Source organism: Gallus gallus, chromosome 5, assembly GCF_016699485.2.
Source record: "Gallus gallus isolate bGalGal1 chromosome 5, bGalGal1.mat.broiler.GRCg7b, whole genome shotgun sequence".
NCBI lineage: Eukaryota > Metazoa > Chordata > Aves > Galliformes > Phasianidae > Gallus > Gallus gallus.
In genome coordinates, this window is record NC_052536.1 from 14,446,489 (window position 1) to 14,471,998 (window position 25,510).

General features: G+C 38.5%; 1 long non-coding RNA gene across 1 annotated transcript in view; it reads left to right on the forward strand.

The window, feature by feature from the left end:
- The window catches only part of LOC101748245, a 62,034-nt gene that overhangs the window by 28,159 nt on the left and 8,365 nt on the right, over nucleotides 1-25,510 (forward strand). Inside the window, exons 9-13 of the long non-coding RNA XR_005860366.1 lie at nucleotides 1,180-4,309; nucleotides 8,168-8,312; nucleotides 9,456-9,522; nucleotides 14,920-17,267; nucleotides 17,758-25,428. This is a non-coding gene — a long non-coding RNA (uncharacterized LOC101748245). The remainder of the gene's footprint in view (nucleotides 1-1,179; nucleotides 4,310-8,167; nucleotides 8,313-9,455; nucleotides 9,523-14,919; nucleotides 17,268-17,757; nucleotides 25,429-25,510) is intronic.

The following is a 25,510-nucleotide window of genomic DNA, read 5'->3' on the forward strand; positions in this document are numbered from 1 at the left end:
TTGCAGTCTTACATGCCAAGCAGTATCCTCAATGTGAGGTGAAAAGAACCACTTGCAATGTGGTTGTTCCAGTTATCTCCAAGCTGGGGCAAAAACAGTGTCCTGTGTGCCACAGGAGCCCATTAAGGCCCATGTGTCACCACTGAAGGTCCCAGCACAGCTCTGTGAGGAGCAAAATTATTGTGGTGGATGTTGTCTGGCATGATGCTGAACACATAAAATCAGTGCTGAAATTAGAAGCCTGTGTCAGGCTTTTCAATGCATCAGCATATGAATGTAGATGGTAGTCAGCTGGATGCATATAGGTATTTATTCACTACATTAGAGCTTTTAACTCTAATGGCCATAGAGCTGTGCAAACAGAAACCAATTAGGGTTTAGGTGATTTTGCTAAAAGCTACCTAACTGCTCAAACAGAAAAAAGAAAAAAAAAAAAAAGAGGGCATAAACACTGAACGTGAGACTAAAATAAGTACATCATGGTTTACTTTAGTATAAGAACAGTCACATGACTGCCTTTAAAGGAAAAATATGAGTGTTTAATCTTGTAGTTCATTCATGTGGTACGATTGACATTTTTATAAATTATGCAGCAAAGGTATTCAGCATCAAGTATCCTTTTAAGTCGAGCAGTATTTGCAGGGCATTTACCAAGTTAATATTTGACATAAAGTTTCTAGTGATATTGATAATATAAAAGTGATGTAATTATAATGTTAACCAGTAAAATAAGGAGCATAAATTACAGAACCAAGGCAAGTACTTTTAAAAACAGATTCAATTTTTAAAAAATAATCAACTCTTCATTTCTCACATCTGCTCTGCTTGCTTAAGCAGAAATCTTTGTGAGTATGAGAAGAATAACAGTTGTGATGTGATGCTATTACTGGAAGATCCTAGGCTATTAGGATTGTTTAAAATAGTTCCTAATGAACTGCAATAAGTATTGTGATTATAGTGAAACATGATACTACCCTTTAAAAGCAGCTTTTTAACCTGTCATTCAACATTCTATGCATGTATTTCTGTATCTCTACATTGAAATTAGTTTGAGTAGTTTTAGAGTGATTTCTGTAATTCCACCTTTTCCATGTTGATAATCCTTGTTTTTATTGAAGTTAGATGTTGCTAATATTCAGTATGCATTGACACCCTGATCTTTAATTTGCATTTTGACAGATGTTTTTGTGGACTTTCATGACCACTGTCTTCATGTCTGTAGGTAAAATGCTTAACTTGAAAAGTTTACAAGTACCTTTTAAGTTTGGTTTTTGACAGGCTTGAAAATGATACTCCTGCATATAATTTCTAGAGTAACTGTGGCATTCTGGGACATAATAGTTTTCAAACACCTTATGAACTCAAGTTTTCTTTGAATTTTTTATACCTTTTCATCCAGTCTGATTTAACCACCATCCTCTTCTTCTTTATCAACACTAACAGTCACACTACAGTCACTGTACTGATGCTGATTTTTTTTTTCTTCAGAATTTTAAAGTATTAAATCTGCAAGTAGGTATATGCAGTAGATATGACCTTAATGCATTTGTTTGGTGACAGCTGAAGGCAAATATTCATAGTGTAGTTGTATTTGCTGAAAAGCAGAGACAGCAAAGTAATAAAGACATGAACACTATTATTGTAGATTTTTGTACAGAGTATCATAGAATGGCTCGGGTTGAAAAGGACCTATACTTGAAAGAAAATCTAGACGTGGTACAGTTGCATTCAGTCAGTCCATATTCTTATCTTTTCCTTGTAGTCCTCCTTTTTAATTATGTAGACTTGGATTATTCAATAGAGTTACGCTGTCTGTGTGAACAGGGTGTGTGTGTGTGTGTGTGTGTATACATATGTATATATGATCCTCCTCTGGTATGGGGAGCTGAAAGAATTGGTTATTTTTGCTTCAGATTTGCTTTGTCTACACAAAGTCAGATATTTTATTCTGGTAAATATATATGACATGGATATAATTTGAGTGCTATTTAGAGTTTATTTCCATGCTAAGGGAAACCTCTTATAATAGTGTAATATTTCTACTGCCAAAATCACAGTCACACTAAGGGCTGTACTGGTGCAGACGTAATAAATCATGCCTTAAGATAATATCGCCCATTAATTTTCTGAATTGAAATGAGGAGTAATTCTTCACATGATCTTGCTCACAAGTCAGATGAACCAATGTACTATAAACAAGGCAAATTATTTTACATACTTATGAATAATTAATTTTCAGTTATGTAGAGGCTACAGCTTATTTTGCAAAGGTAGTCACCCAGCTGGCACATCTTTTCTCCTCACCTTCCAACACTAGAGATGGGCACTTTGTTTGTTTTTTTTATTGTTATTCTAATATTTACTTTATACTGGGGGAATATATTTCACATAATCCAATATTTGTCTTTCTTAATAATCTTTTCTGTACTACACCATTAATGTGTTTTATGTTTCAGTTTCTAGATGATTAATGATGTGCATTATAGACTTTCAGATACTCATAAAAAATTCTTTCTAGTGATGTGATTATAAAATATGGGTCACTTACAAATAATTCTGTGCTGTTCCTGCCATATCAGTGAGTTTCAGACCTGGTGATCCATTAATCCAAGCATGCAGATGAGAAGTTTTGTTTCCCTTTTACTTTTCTGACTCTGCATAACACTCAAGGTCATGTAATCACACTCGTTTTGGCGTAGTATTTGCCTGTTTGACTTGTTTGTGCCAAGAGTTACTGTAGCCTGCCATGAAAAGGAGCAGAAAAAGCTGCATCAAAAAAGGCGGAAGTTAGATGTGTAGATCCTTATCTTTAGAACCATAATAAGCCTCACTATACTGTATTGCATATTTTTGCGTTAACAAAATTGAATTGAAAGAGTATGACGTAAAGGATCACCTCCTAGTTAGATCTGTGACAAGATTAACATTTTAGACATGGCTGCTATTTTCTGAGTGTGATTAATTAGACAAAAGGAAAATTTGGCTTAATCTTACCCCTTGTTGGATATCTAAAATTGTTGTACAAGAAACCTTTGTCTCTCTTGGTAGTGTCTGGACAGAAACAGTGCTATTAAATCAATACAAACCAAAACATAGTATTGAAAGAAGGTCAGATGAACTGTTTCATAAGAGTTGAGGGCTTGTGAAAAAGAGCTTGTGTAAAGTAATGCTGTATAGCTAGCTCTTCTCATATGTTGTTCAATCTCATTACACTTTTGTCTTTTCCCATCTATTTTGAGAAACCAGAATTACCTTAATCATAGAATAGCTTGGGTTGTAGGGGACCTCAAAGATCATCCAGTTCCAACCCCCTTCTGTTGCAGGCAGGATTGCCAACCATAAATCAGGCATCAGCTCAGGCTGTCCAGGATCCCATCCAAACTGGCCTTGTGCACCTTCAGGGATGGGGCATTCGCAGCTTTTCTGGGTAGCCTGTGCCAGTGCCTCAGTTGGCTGAAGCAAACCAGGATCTGGTTGCTGTAACAAGTTTCCAAATTAATATTAGAATGTCCTTCCGTGAGGGAATCTGATGAGGTGTCACTGTAAATCAAAAGAACTTAGAAGCATTATAGACGTGGACCAAAACCTGTTGAGCCACTCTGGTATAGTCACGCAATGCTCATTTACATTATCTCATCTGTGATTAGGTTATGATACATGAATGTTTCCACAAACCTGGCTGTCCAGGTAAAAACACTGAACCAACAACAAGGTGTAAGTAAATATCCATAGAGATTAAATGGTGGGTGTACTGGTCAAAGTGAATGCTGATAGTAGAGTTTAGAAAACATCTTTAGAAAGTTTCAGTAATGTATGTTGCGCTTTTCTAGTCTGTCTGGGACTTAATCACCAAAGATAGTGGGGTAACATTTGATATTTTCAAGATGATCTCTACATTCCTAAGTATACCTTCACTATACTAATAATACTTTAAAATTTTGGAGTACTCCAAATTAGAGTAATTTACCGCATATTGTTTCTTTGTTGTTTTTTGTTTGTTTGTCTGTTTGTTTGTTTTTGGTGTTGTTTTCTCAATAGAGCTACAGCTAAAAATAACATGAATCTTGACTTTACAACTAAAGAAATAGAACAAATAATGCAGGAGTGGCCATCTCTCCATCAAAAGATCAGTGACTAATTCATTTGACATAAATACAAAACCATGTATTTTCTGATATCTAATCAGAATATCTAAAGTATGTGTTCACTTTGGGCATTTTACAGGCTGTTCTTATCAGAAAGAGCCTTGTTTTGGATATGTCTGTGTGGATATGAATTTTCCAGTCATGGATATGACATAATTCAGTAGGTAATTCACCTTTTATTCCGGCTTTGGACAATTGTTCTCGTCCATTATGTGTATAACTGGACAATGATGTCTTGCTTAAAAGACAATTTGACAGGTCAAAATTGAAGATTACTGGTAAATTCAGTAAAAAGGAAGTTATTAATCCCATGGAAGCCTGATTCCAGTTTGGAGTAGTTTTCATGACTTTGAAATTTGCTGACTATTTTCAACTAAGAGCAGTGTTCTTATTATCTTCTACTCTGCAGAATTTCCTCTGTTCTCTGCATTTCCTATAAAATGGAAATCACAGCCCACACAATATTTTTAAATTGTGAAAACAAGCTCTAAAGGATGAATGCAGCAGGTTGGATAGCAGAAACATTTATTCCAGTAATTTTTATTTTATTTCTGGTCCTTTTTTTCCAAATTTTTTAGCGTTGCAAACTAGCTGGACTACAGGACCTAAAATGCCATTTATTTCTCCAGTTTTTTTAACAGTAGAAATTTTCACTTAGGAAATGTTTTCTAGAGGAAGCTAACACTTTGTTGTTTTCTCTAAATCTTAACCACTGTCAGTAGTGGGGTGATTCAGTGATTGCATTCTGTGAGGAATCTGCTTATGTGTTCTTACCTGGTTTTGCGTAGTTCTGCTATGCTATTAAAGGTGTAGGCATAGCAAAAGTTTTGTCCTTTATGTTGGTCTTTGATCAATATCTGTCTTGCATCTCTATCCTAAGCTTTTCCACTTGACCCCTAACAGCATGACTATGGTGGGAGGTCTGTTCACCTTCACGTAGCAGACTGACCCTGCTGCTTCTGACTTTCACTCTGCAGTGTGTTGGGAGTTCACCCACGTGCAGATCTTAACAAGGAAGGCTGACAGAAAGGAATTGCACAACTCTTGTTCCTAGCTTCTGACCTGTCGCATACTCTCTCCTATTGGCATAGAGAACAGGGATGCATGGAAGAGAAGCAAGTTTTTGCAGACACATTCCTTTCTGAGCTGGAGAACATGTGGCAGGGGATCCTAGGAACCTCGGCAAGAATATTGGTGCTAACTCAAGAACAGCATATGGTGCATACAGGTTCAGTGCAGGATACAGGGCCTTGTGTAAATAGGGAGGGTGGCTGGTGGGAGGCATAATGAACCAGCTCCTATTGGCACAACAACAGCAGCACAGACATCTTCTAAGTGATCTTCATTAATTGGTAACTGCAGTAAGTGTGTGCACTGAAGCCACATTCTGATCTTTCAAAATAAGACTGTATAGTTCTGACATACAGAATGTTCCTAGTCCTGTGTTGATTAAATCAGTGTATATATCCTTAAAGCATGTAGCAAAAGTGCTCGGCTCTGTGGGAGCAAGTTAGACGGTTCTTTTCAAATACACAGTGGTGCAAAAAAAAAGTGCAAAAAGAGTGAATTCATCTGGTAGTAGCTCTGAGGATTGGTGGAGATGGGGAATGCTGGAAGCCATGTTGCCAAGAGAGCAGTAAAAGTATATGGGAAATGTAAGGCTGTAATTGAAGTTAATGATGGTAGCAGCAAGACTCCTGGTGAATCTGATAGACTTTGAATGAAAGCAATTATGTTTTTTTTTTCTGTTCTCTCTCTCTCTCTCTCTCTCTCTCTCTCTCTCTCTTTTTTTTTTTTTTCCTAAAAGAAGGTAAAAGGTGGGAAACTCTTACAGATCTTGAAAATTTTTGCCTGCATTTGTTAATTTGTTTTGTTGTTTTTTTTTTTTTTTAACTTCTCTGCTCCCTGAATTCCTCTTGTTCTGGGCTCAAGCTGTAATTTCCTGGATCCCTCTTCTTGCCCTTTTTGAAGATGTGAGTGACGTTTCCTTTTCTCCAGTCTTCATGCACTTCTTCCAGTTGCCACAAGCAAGCAAAGATAAGATTGAGTGGCCTTGCAATCATCTTTGCAGCTCCCTTAGCACTTGTGGGCTCATCCCATCATGGCCTATGGACTTGTGAACATTTAAATTTGCTCAAGTGTTTCCTGATATGATTATCTTCCACCAGATGCATATTCATTGCTTCAGTCATTTAGCATAGCTTCTGGGATTCCTTTCATCAAAAAGGATCCCCTAAATGACTCACCAGCATCAGCAAACAAACAGCAAAATGAAGCCAGAGAATTGCATCAGATAATTTCTCATTCCTTGAGTAAAATATGCAAAGATTTAAAATGCATGCCACAGACTTCTCAGGAATTTGCATCTATCTGAAGGTTCATAGCAGGGGAGATATCATTTTGGCATTTGCTTTTTATGACAGGTAGAGGAAAATAAAAGCTTAAAGGACATATTAATGGTTCACGTCCTCATCAAGCTTAGCCATCTGTATTTAGCCAGTGTTTCTGCTGTAAATATGTTTGTGCCTTATCAGATTGACTACAGAGGTTAATTAAACTTCTTTCTAGATTTGATATCTTTCCAAGAACATGTAGCAAGTGATTTGTAGAGGCTAGTCTGTTTGATACAGGTAATGCTGCTATACACAAGAAAAGAGAAATAGTAGTGAAAGGCAACAGAGATTTGCTGTGAAAAGAGAAAAGAGGTTATACTTGCATAAAATTTCCTCCTATGAAGGAGAATGTATACTCAGAGTCAGGCTTGCCATCACTCACTTCATAACAAGCCTTAAGGAAGCACATCTAGTGTTGAGAAAATGTATGAAAAATCTCGACTTTCCCTTTAGTGTAGTGATAGCAGGATAAAGGTCTAAAGTGACCATTAGCTGTCAGTAAGCTCATTGGTGCTATGTAGGCAGAAGGCATCATGAAAATGCTGAAGTACGTGTCTTATCTGTCTCTATTACTGCATAGTATAAATTGGATAAATTTGATATGTCACTGTGCTCTACTGTACTTTACTTTGTGAAAACATTTTTGTTGCCTCTTGAATGGATATTACATGTAAAACCAACATTTCAAAAAGATTGCTTTCCTGGAGAAAATTCATCCAGAAATCATGAATCAGGAAAGCATGAACAAAACAGCCTACCCAGGGGCTATAGCATTAAGGATGTAAAAAAGATAGGATGCTGTGTAAATTGGTTTGGCTGAATCGCACATACATTAGAGGGAAAACACCCCAAAACCAAGAACCGTGTCAAATAGAGGAGAATACCACAGAGGGTTACTGCACCCCCACCTCTGCTCAGTGTTAGTACTTCTGAGTTTGAAAAACCACACATTGAAGCCAAAACATATATAAAGGGAAATGGCGTAAACGATCATTTTCTACTCTCTCCTTCAGCATCCCTATCTATGAAGGAGAGTGCATCAGAACAGTTGAGTCTATTTCCAGGATTTCCCCTCCAAATTTATAGCATCTCTTCTGCAGGGATCAGACTCCATCTTCAAGTCACTTATGTTTCTAATAGCCCTTTGTAAAACCAGTAACAAATCTGGTGATCTCAAGGTCATGACCATTGTACCGTTGTCTGATGTTTTGTCTACTTCCGTTTCCAATTTGCATCATTCTTCTTTGGTTTGTTCTTCTCCCCTCTTCAGACTTCAACCTTTTATGTATATACAGTAAAACATCATAACAACCTTTTGAATCTTTGGCTAAATAAACTACTCTCTCTAAACTTATTTTAATAAACGACTTCAAATTCCTTAATCCTTCTGAGCAACAGAGGCTCAAAAGAGAATACAAGTATTTCGTGGAAAAAGGGAAAGACTGGTAGATCAGATGAGTGAAGGTTTAAGTGAGAGTGGGAAGACAAATTAAGCCATCCATACTTAAATTCATATATCTATGTGTGTTATGTGGATGTATTAGCGTATTTAGGCATAATTTAGTTTTTCTTTACATATAAACAGAGATTTCGCAGTATTAACTATCTCAGCCTCTTATTATTATACAGAAAAGCTGTCGATAAAGGTCACTGCAATGATGTCTCAGTATGACAAAGAGTTATGTGCAATCTGTGTATTTCTGTTGGAAACGCAGGAGCTTCTTATGTGGTTGTCAGATGTTCAAGGGTCCCAGTGGGAGTACCGAGAGACTTGGTAATATTCTAAGCATTGTATTCTTTGTAATTAAGATAGTTGTATTTTTCTACTGGCTGTTTAACATCTCTTTGATTTTGTCTGTCCAATTCCCCCCTACTCAGGTAAGCCACCTAATGTTTAGCCAAATTAACGCCACTTCCCTGTTGTTGGTTTTTTTTTTTTTTGGAGTGAAATCTGCAGACTACCTCTTATCGTACTGAAATTTATCTTTTTAAGATTATGTCCAATTCAGTGCCCTCTTTAGCACTGCAGAATTAGGAATTTCGCATGTGGAATTAATCCATTAATCTCATACTGCCTTACGGTAGCAGTTGGTCCAGCAGATTTTATGATACTTAGGCTTTTGGAGTGATTCCTCCTCTATAGTTTAATAGATGATAGGATCCTGACTCTTAGGTTGACAAATAAAGAGAAATCCTTTGTGCAAAATTTTTTTTTCTGCTTGGTACTCAGGATTTTATTGTTTTACTTTCCCCATCTCAGAGCTGCTCCCTTTGTAGACCTGCAAGTCCTACTCTGCACTGGAACTATGACAGCTCAAAAACAAACTGAGATTAGTTTAGAGTAAGGGACAACTTAGGTTAATGGTATGATATTTGGAAAAATAGTTTTGAATGAAATGTGTGATTGTTTAATGAGAAATAAGCACCTCATTTCTCTATTGCTAGCTAATTTTTTACTGCCACTGTTAAACCATTGATATAACTGGCTTTCAAAGTCTGAAATTGCTTCTGTGACAACTCACATTTAGCTGTAAACCAAATTATTTTGAATATAGGGAAACAAAGCTACAAACATGTAAAATAAAGGACTCCTGGCCATTCCAGTGGTGTAACATTTTTTTTTTGTCAGGAGCCTTATAGCAGACTTTTAAGTATCCTGGCCAAAAAAAAAAGACATGATTTATGGTACCTTGACCCTGAGAGCTGTCACGTAAGTAGCGACTATGATGCAAACAATATGCTGTCCATCTTAACTACTTAGGCGATATGGCAGGTTTCCCTGGGGGAAAAAGCAACCTCACTAACCTACAATTGATCACATTTCTTCAATTCTTCTTTTCTCGGGCATGTGCTTGATGGATTTTTGTATAACATGTGATAACATGTGATCATTGTCCATACTTTTATTTGTCTCCAGCCCTCCTGCTCTGAAATGATTACCGCAGGAGTAGCCAAGGATTTCTTCCTGGCAGAAGTCTCTCACGGTGAGCTCTATATTCATCTTAACTGATGCTCGTCAAGTCTTTTCAAGCCCTTCTGTATCAATGGGATTTGTAGCCTTGACCTGATGCTGCAAAACAGAGTCCTAGCCTTGAATGTCCATCTCATAATCTGATGATGGGGTCCTATCACTATCAACATTTAAACTGAGACGGGGAGATTTAGATGTTAGGAGGAAGTTTTTCTCACAGAGGGTGGTGACACACAGAAACAGGTTGCCCAGAGAGGTTGTGGATGCCCCGTCCCTGGAGGCATTCAAGGCCAGGCTTGATGTGGCTCTGGGCAGCCCGGTCTAGTGGTTGGTAACCCTGCCCACAGCAGGGGGGTTGAAACTAGATGATCACTCTGGTCTTTTTCAAATCCAGACCATTCTATGATTCTTTGAATATTGCTGTACCCTCTACAGATGGCACAAATGTGATCTTAAAAATTAAGGAAATACTTGCCAGGAAAAGAATTCTGCAATGGGGTATTCACTGTTGAGAGAAATCTAGTACATACACTTCAGTAAATTCTCTCTAATTCCTCTCCAGTCGATGGGGGAGGAAAACAAACAAACAAAAAAAAAACCAACCAAGATATGCAGGATAGAAAGGCTAATGGTGTATCTTCATGAGGAACTGGAACATAGAAGAGTGAAGGGAGTGGAAGTGGTAGAGCTGACCACACTAAACCTCCGCTTCCCTGGCTAGTTCAAATGTCTGATGAGGACATTCTGAGCAATCAATATCAGCCCGTTTGGTTGCCTCAGCTATGCTATCCAGTCAGTCAAAGCAGAATCTTTAGCACAGACTTAAACAAGTTTATGTTTAAACAGGTAACGTTGTCCCAACAAACAAATATCCTTGTCTGAATTCAGATATGCAAATATGCAAACCATTGTTTCATTACTGTGGAAATTTTCTGACTATTCCCTGTATTAATCTATGACTTAATCTCCCCTTCTTCTACTAGAAGGAACTGATTAACAATCATCAGTGCTCATTTAGTTTTGCATAACATACAATGATAATGTTTGCTTAAGCTGTGCTTAACCAGGATATTTTTAATCTAAGAAACAAATAAAGAAAATAAGTGTTCTTCTGAAACTGTGGCTGAAGAAACAACAAACATTACCAGATAGGGGGTTAATAGTATTGTCCTCCAAGTCCAACATTTTAACAACACCTTTCTTTATTATTACCCAGAATTCATTGGAATATCTAATCCATAAAGAGTGGTTTCATTTTCCTGGATCTTATAATATTGACTGTCCCTGTTATTGCACTCAAAAGTTTTTTGGAAGGTTGGTAGACAGGTAGAGGTCAAAAGCTGAGAGAACAGTAACTCAGTATGTAGGAACTGTAATTAGAAGGAACTGTACTTATAAAGGCCAGGTTTTTTTTTTTTCAAGTGATGTTTCATCTTTATAAAGTAGTATGAAGTAAAGTAGGAAGATCCTCAGTGTCTTGATGAGATTGACAAAGGATTCTAGTAGGTATAAGCTTGTTATGAATGTTGGGATTGGGTAGCTTTGTGGGACTAAGAGATGGCATCAGTGACTGCTGTCAGAAATCAAATTAATATTTAACTTGACATTTGCTAACAGTACAACTGAGCTTAGTTCCCAAAAGCTATGGAAAATTTCCATGATCATGAAGATATTCACATTTTTATGCTGTATTTCAAATCTTCAGTCAGAGTCTGTAATCTTAAAACAGACTCATCTCAGGATTTGTTGTGTTTATTGCTGTGTCACTGAATTGCTGTGCAGGTTAGACCATGAGCTTTGTGAATAAAAGGGGTTATAAAGCATGTCTTTTCTCTGGGGAACGGGCAAAAGAATTTGCATGTTATCTATCTGGAAAATAATGGCAGGAGTAAGAATGGAAGATCAAGTTTGGGGTCTACTCCTGATGGAGTCCCTCTCAATATCAGACCACGGTCATTTGGTTTGAAGGCTGAGAAATACTTTGTGCTAAGCAAGTCATATTGGAGCCCTGTCAAGTATCTTTAAATGATTACTGAGTTTTAATAGATGCCAAAACTTATAGATCAATAAAATATGAGGGCTGTATGTTCTGTCTGATGTGGGCACTTGACACGAGGGTACTTAAATTAGGATTTGAGCCAACGTAGTGTAATACAAGGAGAGATGTCTCTTTAATGGGCTGAGCTGCTTTTGTAGTGTATTGATTTGGTGGGGAACCTAAGGGTCATAATTCACTAATATGGCTAAATGACTGAAATTAGGTAGTATAAACTCAGGGTGACGCTCAAGGTATTCAAGTTTTGACCTCACTTATGCAGATTAAAACTGGAAGGGGATCATAGGAACCAAAGTGTAATTTGATAAGCAGTAAGTCTGTATTTCTGTAAAATCATATTGAACTTGAGAAGCCTCCTTGAGGTCTGCAGCTGTAAACTACTGCCCAAGACCTGAAACCTAAATGTTTCTTTCATACTTGAACATTATTAATAGACTTAAAATATGTTATCTTCTGTTTCATGCATTTTTTAATTTTTTTAATGTCCCTTCCTAAACTCTGTCAAGCAAACTTGTGCTTCAGCTCCTCTTAGGCACTTGGCTCATATAAACCTAGGAGCAGATGGAGCAAGAATCTACATGTTATTGTACATCAGACTCCACAAAATTTGTATCCAGTGTTGGTTGTATGCCAGCCTTTGATTATGTAGGGTAGGTCAGGCAATAGTTTGCATTTTCTCATTAAATGAGTTTAAACCAGTGTTCCCATGCAACCAAGCCGCTGACTACCTTCATGAAGAATGTAGAAATCATCTTAGTGACTTTAGGAAGAAGCAATCATCTAGGGAAGGACAAGGTGTGGTGTGGGAGAGAAAAGAGGCTGAGATCTACTGGTCAACATGTCAGTGAGCAGACTGTTATGTTTTATTTGGTACTGGGGAGTCTGTATCACTGTTTCTGGAGGTATTTTTTTAGCTATGCTCATTGTCTTTTCTAGAGATAAATTTGTTTTTGAAGACAGTTAAGCATAACAGCTACTGCTATACTGACAAAGCTGAAAACATCTTTCTTTGAAGAGGAATTTAAAACAGTGGATAGACATTTTTAGTGATTCACTGTTAGCATTGATTTTTCTATGCGTAACCCAAGATGCTTTGGTTACCACTTTTCTAAACACTTAGCCCTCTCATCTCCTACTGTCCTTTTCTGCTGTTAGCAGAGCAAGATGACCTTCATATATCCATCTAGCACACTTCTCCATTCACAGCCCTACAAATCTGATCGCATATATTAAACACTACAGCTTTGATTACCAGTTAAACTGTCACCATCAGGTATATCAGGAATAAGATGAAACAAATTGAAAAGTTTCAGTTTACTTGGAATTGTTTGGAGAAAATTACTAAAATGATATTTTTCTTAAAGTGTGAGCAGACCGTACCATTCTCAACTGCCTATAATAGGAAAAGTTTTTACTTTCCTCTTTTTGTACGAACCATTAATCCAGAAAACAATGCCTCAATTCTTAACATCTCTCCCTCTTCTCAAGTTGCTTATTGCCATTTTTTCTTCATTAACTCCTCTACCTTCACAAGTGCAGTACTCCTGGGGCTGCAGCACCTCTACTATGAGCATGGGCTGCCAGGCCACATGCTGTTGCTGAATTTGCATCATAGACACAAGGTGTGGGGAAAAATAAGTAAAGAAATGAAGACAAATGATGGGAGAGATGATTCAAAAGGAGCTTAACCTCTGCAATATGCAGGAGATCCTTATCTTTCTATGCTTTTTCAATGAAATAGGAAAGGATCTCATCTGGAAAATCAGAATGCAGAATTTGAATAACTTCCAAGCTTGGTTGGTTTTGCTTTGATGATCTGGTTTGAGAAACATCTGAAATCTTTCTGGTTTGTTTGAGAGAGAGAATGGGTTCTGGCCTGAAGCATAAGGAACTGTGTGTGTATACGTAAGGCCTCTGTTTAGTAACTGAAGATGGTGTGTAGTTTAAGCAATTCTTATTACTCTCACTCAGAACTTCATAAGTTGTGAGTCTTCTCCTTCATTTTCCTAGAGAGAAATCTCAGATGATAGGAGGAATTATCTATTTCATTCCAGATTCCTAAGATAGAAGTGACGCAAACAAAAACAGGAATAGATGCTGGAAAGCCATAATTGGAGGGAGATCTCATATCATGTAAGGGTAACCATGCATGAAATGAGTTGTGAAGGGCACTGAACCCTGAGGGGCCTTTTACCTTCAGACTATTTTTGTATGTCCTTACACTGGTTAGTTTACACCAAAGTTGGATGGGTCCCAACCAGAGCTGGATCTTCATTTAAAATGCATATTTTAATATCTGTTTCATGTTAGACTGTGTTCCACTTACTTTGCAGAAAGTCTTGTTCAACTGGGGACAAGAAAATGATGTTTTATTCTCATTTTATATTATATTTCAGCAATGTTGCTCTTTTTGCTCTTGTTTTCCTTTGAAAGAAATGCTACAGGCCAATAGCAACTCTGTCTATAAGCTGTTCTGATGGTGTTCTTGGCAATGAATGCAGAGAAGCTGGAAAATGATTTTACTGGTGGAATTTCCTCAATACCTTTAGCATTAGACACAATGGAGAGAACATGACTTTGACGTAATAAACCTGCTAGGATATTTGCTTAAGGCCAGCCCTCCATGACTCTTGAACATAACTCAATCAAGAGGGGATGGGTTAGGAGCACAGTAATTTATCTTTTTAAAGGAGAAATGTCGTGTCCCTCCCCCCCCCCCCCTTTCTTTTTCTTTTCCCTGAAATATATAAAGCTTTAGAATCTATATAGGCAATAGGTTGACAAACTAAGTATCATTATTAGGTCAGATATTGTCCTTCAAGCACTTGAGACTTCTGATATGGGATCAACAAAAAAAAAAAAAAAAAAAGAAAAAGAAACCAACTTCCTGGTACTGTGTTTTGAAGTTGCCAAACTGCATGTTGTGACCTGTGACAGTGTGCTCCCTGCTCTCTCCCTTCTTTCCCCAACTTCCTCCACTCTCACTAATACAAATTAATGACCACAAACCTATCTCAAACTGGGGGCTGAAAGAAATGATAGCAGACACTTGGTGCAATAGCTGAGGGCCAATAGAGAGTGTGCCTGAAAGCTAAGTATGGCTATGAGCATATCATCATCTGTAAATAGTGAGTAGCCCAAAGCCCCTCAACCTCTCCTGCGTGGAGGGAGGCTGCATAACAGGATCTCCCATCAAGTAAGGATGCTTCATGAGGCTATGCCTGTGCATAGATCCCTTATACTTTTTCAAGACACCTTGTCAATGCAGATACTTGATTAGTGGCTCATAGTTTGTTTTAAGCTTGTTGGCTTTGCTAAGATTACATCTTTGATTGTGTGCATTTGATCCTTTAGACATAAATTATTGTCTAAGTCTGGGACAAGAAGTGGATCCAGCCACACCTGGACTCCTTCCTTCCATGGTTCAAGGAGTTTAGAAACAAATGGGGTACACTCTGAATCTCATGACTCAACAGGAGGATCTCCTATGTGCGTTTAACCCTACTCTCTCTGCAACAAATAATCAAGTCTATCCAGCCATCTTGTATCTCATTAAGTTGATGCTAAATGACTACATTGTATCAATGAATGTATTCCTGCTTCTCTCATGAGTGAAGTGCACAGTGTAGTTGTTTCCATCTGCACTGTGACCCTCCAAAGAACTGAGAAATTTCTCTGTAATGTAGCAGGGCTGCTTTTATTTTTGCCTTAGAACTCCCTTTACCACCTCCTATTGACTCCTACTTCTTGCACTATGAAGTAAAGGAGTGGCAGATATGAATCTGGATTTAAAAGAGGTCTGGTGTAAAGAGCTATCAGCTGGTGACTGGTCCAAAACCTGAGGAATGACCAAAATGTAATGGTAGCCTGTTTTCAGTTTTCTTAAAGTGGCTAGAGTTTGGAGAAATAGAATTTTCCTAAAAGTAAATTTTGGCAGTGCAGAAGCTTGTTTCTTGCTACAAACTTAGCTAAGATTAAAAAATTGTGTATATTGAGGGGTGAAAGTCCGTGATTAAGAAGTAACAGATCCTGTACATGCTACAGCAGAGGTGCAACCTTTGGTGACCCGTAAGTAGGACTAGCCAGGTTTGTCTAGGGCTGCACAAGACCCACAGACAAGAATGCGATAGCCTAATGTGACTTGGTGACAGATAGAGATGACTTGTAAGTCCTGAAAGTCAGGACTCCAGGCAGTGGCTTGTCTCATTTGCACCTGAGGCTATCTGCAAGTAATCCATGGTTTGGAATGAGATCCTTGGATAATGTGGATCTCTTTGTGGCTGCTGCTTTAGCCCCATTCCACATCAAACACCCTATCACATGGCCGTGAAGCAGTTGAAATGCATGAATTTTTCTCAGATAGTGCTCCCAGCTGGTGAAGAAAAGGAGAATGGGCAGTGTGTGCAGACCTGTAAAAGACTGCTGCCAAAGCTCCCTCCCTGCCTTCACCATGTAGCTTTTTGTGCTGTATAAAGAGGAAATGTGTTAGCAAGTCTTATTGATACCTAACTCGGGTTGCCATAAACCCCGAGCACGCACTGAGCTGCAGGTCCCACGGAGCAGATGGTGCCTCTGTGGGTGGTGATGAGAAAGCAGCACTTGAACTATTTCAGAGCTTCTGAGAGAGCGGTTGTGCCAAGGACATGTAACTGGGGGATGAAGGGGAAAGCTAGCAGTAAAATCCTTATGTACCTGGGGAAGCTTAGAGGCAAGTGGGTTCAATGTAGTGCCCAAAAGCATCGGGCTGGGAACTACTCCTTCTGTGAAACGCACAACCAAGACACTGGTCTGTTTTCTTTAGTTCACCTGCAGGAAGTTGAAAATGCTAGCCACATGGCAGCAGAGTGAAAAATGTTATCGCTGCCTTTGAAAACCATAGGACGTGGAACAGAGAGGGTTTTCCCCTTGGCTCACACGCCAGGAGCGGTATGTAGCCTTGTTTTGTAAGAAGCACAGAAATCTTGCAGCGCTGGAAAAGAAAATCTTACCTGCAAAAAAAAAATGGGAGAGCCAGGAATGTATTATGCAGGAATGAGTCTAGCCAAAGTAAGCAAAATCTACACAACCCACACTTCCCAAATTATCTTCCTTTCCTGCTTAATGCACTGTAAATGAAATTCAGTTGGACTTTTGACATTATTGTGGGCTGGACTTATTCCCATTTAAATTGTACATAGATAGGAATTGATGATAAAGCGATACTGTTTGAACAAATAGCTCACTTCCTTTGCAGTAATTACTGTTGTTAATGTATTAATAATGATAATAATGTACCGCATTAATAATAGTGCCTTTTTTCACCAAGAATCCTAACATACATGTGAAATAAACTTGTGCTGTATATGTGCAATCTTAACTGAAAACATCCAACATCACAGCTCTTCCTGCAAATCATTCCTTAAAACACAGGAAGATTAACTTTCCTACCAAGTATTGCACTTTTAATACCTCTGCTCATTCCACTGTAGAGCTTATAAAATGCTTTCCTCCAAAATAAATCTGTAGTATTAGACTGTCTTCCTAAGGGAGCTCCTCATTTCTTTTCAGTGCTCCATTCCTCTTAGTTTTGATTTTTCTTAGATTTTCATAAGAACAAGAGAAAATGTGGTGGTACAGACAGACTGCTAATTGAACCATGTTATATTTTCAGTGCTTTCATTCTGCCTTTACTGTTGACACTTTGGGTGTGCAGAAAACATGAGGTAAGGCTTCATTGCTCAGTCTTTAGTGAAGCAGGAAGGTCTATGCTTTTTTTTTTTTTTTTTTTTTTAACCCAAGAAAGCTGTTTGAGGTCGGTCCTGGGTAGAAGGCCCTACGTAGCACATGTTGCTTAATGCCATTACACTACAGGTGTATTGATTTAGGCTAGATGTCTCAATAAGATGTGAGGATTATTTATTTATTTCTTTATGTAGATGAACAAAAGCTGTCTTAAATCTAACTCAGGGGGACAAAAAACTGTGGTCTAAGTAAGTATTCACTAATTTATAGATAAACAACCTTTGGCCTTCTTGATACAGTAAACTTGCAAAACTCTTCCAGTTTTGTTTGGTTCCACTGGAAGAGTCATGACAGAAACTAAAATGTAAAGAGAACTATTTAAAAGAGCTTGGTCTTTCTTTAAATTCAAAAGTAAAATGTTTCTGAAAAAAAACTTAATATGAATGGTTCCTCTTCCTCTTACTGCTTAAGGTTTAAATAAGGATGCTTTGGAGGAGTTGGAAACTGGGCAGTGAAATCCTTTCCACCAGGTATGACATTTCTTAGCAATAGTGAACTGAGAGTGCTCCATCACTGCCTTTATCATACAACCATAGAATGGCTTGGCTTGGAAGGGACCTCAAAGATCAACTTGTTCCAACCCCCCTGCCATGAGAAGGGTTGTGAGCCAATAGATCAGGCTACCTGGGGCCCCATCCAACCTGGTTTAAGGCTGAAACATCTCAGAGCAATAAGGTGTATGTGTGTGTAGTGTACAGAATCTGTGATACTGCCTGAGAGTGCTGAGAACTTGTGTTTTTCCTTTTAGGATCTGTGATTATATTATCTCTAGCCAAGGTAGACAGTAGAAGTAATCAGTATTGGCACTGTTCTTTAGCCTTGTGTCAAAATTTAATCAATCTCTGTACTTCCTGAAGTACATTTTTACGTATTAATTATCTTATGGTTGGGATGCAAATTAAATTTATTGGCTTTCTTCACCAAATCAAAAGATTAGAAAGTAAGGGAAGGAGAAAGACTGATGTTAAATCAATGCTAAAGGATAAAGTCAAACTGCATTCTGAAAAACAAAGTCGAGAAAATACTTCTCCAGCAAAACCAAACCAGAACACAAATCTTAAGTTGCCAAGAAATGAAAATGCCTATTTCTTAGTTAAATGTTTCAATAGTTAGAAGAATGAGGGGAAAAAAATGGTGTCAGCTATAGCATTTTGTGTGTGGTTGATATAGTAGCAGTACAAGTCATATGAATACCCTGCCCGTGAGTCCACAGACTGACAATGTGGCTATTATCTGCAGTTCAGGGCTACTGGAGCTTTGGCTACAGGAGCTGAATCTACATGGGTAAACAAAATGGAGGTATGAACACTGGAATCTATCCAGGATGCCAAATTGTTAACACTTCTACCTGTTAAAAATGCTTAAATGATGTAACATCCAGCATGTAAGGAAGAATTGTAAAAGCTGCCTGAGATCCCATATTATTCACAAGAAGGCATGCAGAAACTTAGCAGCAGCAAATATGTATCTCATCTGTTAACAGCTCTTGTGGTTATGGAGAACTAGGAGGGTTCATGCTTGATGCTCTATAGGGCCAATAGCACAGCCCCTGCCCTCCTTCCCTTTCTGCCTCTTATGAACATCTCATGCTAAGCCTCACCCCTACTCCCTCTGTGGCCATGTTACCACATAATAAGCATACACTTGTAGATGAAAGTAAATCAGAAAAACATTTTCTGAAGCTGGAAAGAGTGTCTTTTTCTGACTTAGCTTTGTCCATAGACCACTCTTTATTTGCAGATAAGAGCAATCATCCAGGAAGCCAATCAGTGACGAGCAGCACAGTTTGAATTCGTACACACACCCTTAATCCAAATTCACTTCCGTGAGGAGATAAGCTTTCAGTAAGTTTACTAATCAACCTGTATGCATGGAGAAGGCAGAACAGGAGGTGTAATTTTGCTGCTCAGTTTATTTTCCATGAAATATGTTTAATTTAAGTCAAAGGTAAAATGAGAGAAGTTCTCCCATACTAATTTCCATCAGAAACATTTCTCTTTTAATGAGCCAGCATTTGTTGATAAACACAGACAAAAACTGTAAAAAAAAAAAAAAAAAAAAAGTAAAAAAAAAAACAAAAAACGAACAAACAAAAAACCCTGAACACATCAGTATGGGTTGATGTGCAATACATCTGACAAGCTTAGAGGCAAACCATCCTGCAGCTATCCTAAATTTGGCTCTGTAGAGCCCAATGATGACACGTAGTTGGTCATCAAAAGAAACTGAATTCTTGTTATGCTATAAGGAATCCTTAGTAAGCTCACCAGGAGAATATGTGGAGGCAGCTCGATGTAGCCCATCCCTTAGGAAGTTTGTGTTGTTCGGGAACTTTTCCAGATTGTGAAACTGAGGCACAGTTCAAAAAGGAAGAGATGGGTCTGTCATCTGCAGTGAAAGTGCTCCGTAAGTCTGGGTCATTCTCACAGGAATTACCATGTTTATCAGACCTGGTTTGTCTTATCAGTGCATTGTTAGCAATCTGAATGAACACAGGAAAATTCTTTTGGATCAATACCTTTTTGTGGTACTGTCCCTTTTGTCTTAAATTGCATGTGTTTTGAGGGACAGGAATTTTCCAGCCTCATGCAGATCATCTGCTTCTCCCCAGGTAGCTCCTGTCACTTACACTGACACCACGCACGTACTAAACCAAATTCTTTCACCTTTGTTGTCAAGCTCACTCATACATGATGAAAAAGACTTACGATTGGACGTGGGCAGGAAGAAGGTGGACTCCAATGCTATAAAAGTTGTTCAAAAGCACTTGTTCAGTTAAAGAATATATAAGTTTTGTCTGGTAGCACTTTGTCCTGGATTCAGAAATGCAATGATTTCAAACTGTAGTTGCTTCCTTATAATTAACCAAGCACAGAAGCTGAGCCCATGAAAATTGTACAGTAAACACTACTGCTTACTGGCATAGTGGAAAGAACAATGAGAGCGCAGAATCCTATGTTAAAGCCTAAGAACAACACAATATACTGTATTTTGGGGGTGATTCCATTGTGCTGGTATATTTGATTTAGGGAGAAATAGATGTTTTGGTCAACACAGAAACAAATTCACCCCTGCCATTATGTTTGGGCTTTTCAGCTGTCCCATGTAGTGTGTTTGCTGAAGTCTGCCTCAGCAGTTAGGCAGGAGGTTAGCTATGCTGCAGCAGACCTGTGAAAAGCAATTTAATGATTTATTAGATCTATTGAATACAGCTTTTGAAAAGCAAACATAGCCCATTGCAAGAACACCATTAGTGGCACATAGCAATTTGCTTCACTAATGTTCTCCTCTGACACCTCCCAAGGCATGTCAAAATAACACTACAGTAGCACTTGGTCACGCAGGCTGTACTCTCCTGAAAAATAACACCAGGCCAATCTAGGATGAAGGAGATGCAGTCATCTCATTTGCAGTGTGAATACTTGAAGGGAGCCTCTGATTTCATGACTGAATTTCAAACAACAGATGAACTACAAAATAGAGATTGTCTTACAAGCCTCCACATCTCCTTGTCAGGCCCAGCAAAAAAGGCCAGGTTACTTGATTTAACTTCAGGCCTTGAGATCTGCAGTGTTGTGATGAAAAACAGGTCACAGATAAGATAAGCTGACATTGAGCGACATTGCTTCAATTAGAGTAGAAATTATAAAGCTAGCATTGGAAAAACATGTGGCAGCTGGGTGAGGAGCACTAACACAGCACAAAAGCTGTGCTAAATGTTCAGTTTGGCAAAGGTCCTGGACGTGCCTTTTGCAGCCATGGTGTATGTCAGATCATATATAGAAGGCAAGATGATGAAGTTTAACTTGGCTGATCATATAGAAATATGCCAACAGTCAGGAACATATTGTTCAAACAGGGAAGATGGACTTGAATGTGCCCTAATAAGCATCAACATGGCCCTTCTGACCTATGTCACTGAAGCTCTTGTCTCTGGGCTACAAGTGAATTCTGTTAAGAACCTCAAACAAAGCAAACTCTCTAGCCACCGGCTCCCCTTTTGGCATCCAAAAGGAATCATGCTAGGTAGTATTTCAGAAACCTGCTGATCTCCATCCTAAGCCTGATAGGTTTTTTGCCTTCGCCATTTCCTAAGAAAAATTGTTTCAGAGCCTTTCAGTTTGATGGCTTACAAACTATATCTGGTTTCCAGATTAAGGAAAAAGAAAAGCAAACACCTTTGCAAAAGCTGTTGATCACTCCACCCACACTGTGTTGACTTTCTGGGTGTAGATGGTGTGTGCACCAAATATGCAAATTAGCTCTACGTCCTTTACCTAAAAAAAGCTCTCTCAACACCCAATGTTTTTGGTTCTTAACAAACATTATTAACATTTTTTAATATATATATATTTAATTATTTACAGTCAAGAGGATTATGGTTGCATGTAGGAATTAGAAAAGCTAGAAAAAGGGTATAACATGATTGATATGCAGTCACATGGATGTATTATTAATGAATGTTATGCTTTATTGTAAACAAATGATTAATTCTCTCTTTACCCAGGTGGGTTTTGTTTTCTTATTTCTTTTCTTCATTACTGTTATATTGACTTGAGCTAATTTTGTCCTAGTTTATGTTGGCCTAAGTAAAAACAGAAAAACACCCAGTAACATCTGCAGTAGAAATATAGCATTGCTTCAAACGGACTTTAAGGACAAAGTAATGTGCAATACTTAATATTTTCTCTCCACGTGCATATGGTATGCTAAAACCAATGCAAAGAAATCCATGAAAAGATAATGAGACATTCCATAACTAATTGTATAAACGCATTAGGAGAATGCCATTGGTGATGTAAGTAGACCCTGGTGCAAGCAGAAGAAAAAAAATACACCACCTATGAGGAAATCAGAAATTATGTCTAAAAGAATGAAGAAACATTTAAGAGTAATTTAGCATAGCTTTAATAATTACAGTAAAATTATCATCATCCTGAACATTCTACCATTTAATGAAATGGAATGCCTTTGAGTATTTTATCTTCAGGACCGATTTAAAAGTCATTTTTCTCCATGTTATCCTTACATCCAAAACTAATTTCCGGTAAATGACAAACACGTTTATCCGGGACTGACATATGGTCAGCCTCTACTCCCAGGTAACAGTGATAGGACAAGAGGGAATGGCCTCAAGTTGTGCCAAGGGAGGTTCAAGTTCGTTGTCAGGAAACATTTCTTCTCAGAAAGTATGGTGATGCAGTGGCAGAGGCGGCCCAGGGAGTGGAGTCACTGTCCCTGGAGGCGTTCAAGAACCATGATGTGGCTCAGTGGGCATGCTGGGGTGGGTTGACAATTGGACTTGGTGATCGTAGATGTCTTTCTGAACCTTAATGATTTGATGATTCTATGGTTGAACTATCGATTTTTTCCTTAAAGTTTCACACCCGTGGTTGCAGTTTTCTCTCTATCAAAACATGAGAATGCATCTTGGTGCTATGAAGTGTAATATGAATTTTTAGCTTTTAATTTGTTCTGTTGATTGTGTTGTTATAATTATGCTCTCTTGATATTGTAAAAGAAAGATCAAGGCCTGCCAGAATGAATGAAACAGCAATTTATAAAGTTTCACTTCTGGGATGTTGACAGTACCCATGGTACAATTTCAAAGCCAGAGCACAAATAATACTATGAATATAGCAATACAATAATCTAATCTAAGTCAAACAGTTTTAAAGAAAATCACTTCTTGAATTTTTTTTCACCTTGGCAGTTTGTCTCATTTAAAAATACTGCAGATGGTTCAGATGAAGGTTATTTTCTGAGACAGTGTTGCAAACCTCGAACCTTTTCTCAAAAAAACCTAAGATGTGTGTAAAATCAGCTGAACTAACACCTCTGTTTGTTTGACTGTGCTTCCATAGAGAGGAAGGGCACTTGCTGCCGGCTGCAGGAAGCCCTCTCTGGAGGAGGAGATGGCTCCTTCCCTCACAGTAACTGCACAGCCTTGGTGGGGAGAAGGTTTGGGAGGGCAAACGGTGCTAGAGGAGTGTGAGAGACATAAGGTGAGCTTGAAATGGGAGTGCAGATGGGAGAGGAGGTGCAGGGGCCTTCGGTTGACCCAAAGCTGACTTCAGATGTGAGGGTGAGGAGGGCTTCCCAGGACCATGCAGGGAGCTGGCCACCACAACTGTGCCAAGGGAAGGACACGCTCTTCTTCGACACAGCTGAAAGGGGACCTGTTGAACCCAACCTTTTAAAATCAGCTTGGCCCAAGGGCTCTGCAGTTCCTCTTGAGAGCAATCCTGTTGCAGATTATTACTTAGTTTACTAAATTCCAGCTCCATGGACTGGAAGCATCTGTTTGTTTGTTTGTTTGTTTTGTGTTTTGTTGTTGTTGTTGCATAGGAGAGCCCTTTTTGCTTTAAAAACATTCCACTTCAGCAAATTGGCTGGCTGGGGATGCTGTCACACCATTTTTGTCACATCACCACACTACTTTCCATGTAAGCTCATACCAAATGCCAGACTCAGAGAGAGAAAGGGCTTCTCTCGCTCTGTGATCCTGCTGGTGCAAGCATTAATTTCACTCTAAGGATTGTCCTGAGCCACACCATCTCTCCAGCTATGATGTGAACTGAACACATAATGAATTTGTATTTCCTTCAAGGTAAGCTGTGAAGCACGACCTGCTAGTCCAGTTAGGATCCATTAACAACAAAGATTACATATTTCAATGTTCGCTCTGTTGTTTTGACTGTGGGAACAAGGAGAAACAGTTCTTAATTACTAATAATCCTTTGCATGCATTATTGATAGACTGTTTTGTTCACATAGTTGGAGCCTGCAGTGTTTTACTTGCTCTGTGTACAAAATATCTATCTTTGCTGATGGTAATGAAAAACTTTTTTATTTATTGTCTTGTTAGGAGAATCCTTCTGGTGTAAAGTAGCCCACTCTATGAGGGAAATGAAAAACTAAAAATGTAGTTCACTTTTAATCCTGTAATAGCATAACTTAAAAAAGAAAAAAAAAAGGAAAGAAAAAAAAAAAAGGTTCCTGAATTATCCCAGATTTATACACTAGAAGCTAGGAAGAAAATCAGCCCAAAGATATTAGGAAGGAGAATTTAAAGTGATTCAGTACCACTGAGATGTAAGAACTTTGTGGAACTCCCAGTCTCTTTCACAGTAATGTAGGACTGTTCATCAAACAAAATAACGACTTATTTCTTCAGGATTTTTGTAGAATAATTTTGTTGTCAAGTGCAATTATATCCACTAGGTTGATCTATGTGGCATTAGCACTGATCTCTGCCCTAGTGATGGTGACAGGGCCCAAGGGAACAGCATGGAGCTGTGATAGCGGAGGATCAGGTGGGGGTTAGAAAAAGGTTCTGCACAAGAGAACCACTGGCATGGAACAGGCTCCCAAGTGCAGTGCATAGCATGGCCATGAGCTGCTGGTGTTCAAGGAGCATTTGGATAGTGCTCTCAGACCTAGAGTTTAAATTTTCCATGGTCCTATGTGGAGCCAGTGGTTAGACTCAAAGATCCTTGAGGGTCCCTTCCAGCTTGGGACATTCTGTTGTTATACGATCCTATGATACTCACATCTGGGATGCAAAGAAACTACTTTCACTGAGTCTTACTCTGAAGTGAAAAACCACCATCAATTGCAAGCCACTTAATTCATTAGTTATTAATAAAAACAACTGGGAAGTTGAGCATTCTCTCATGCATTGCTCTGAAAGCAAAATATGAGACTGCTGGGAAAATATTTTTTTCCATTTTTTTTTCTCAAATGTTTTCCCACTCACTGATCTTGAAGGAGTGAAAGGTGAACTAATAGGCATAGCTCCTGTTTCTGCCAGAAATCTTTGTATGACCAGTAATTGAATACCTAATTATCCAATTATGCAAGTGTGGATGTAGGGTGAGAATGTGCCTGAAACTGCTTTTCATTTTAGGAAGACTTAAAGGATTGTTATTGTAATACACTGCGAGTAGAACAACGCAGATTATGAAAGTGTCACCAAATTAACTACTTGTTGCTGGAAGTGCACAGATGTCCAACCATGTTCACTTGGCATTGGAAAAGAAGAACACCCACAGCGATGCGACGGGGCTGACCTGGTTCTCAGTAAGTGGCCTCTAGAAGTGCACTTCATCATACAGAATGTGTTTTGCAGGCTGTAACAATTCTTTGAAGGGTTTCCCAAGTC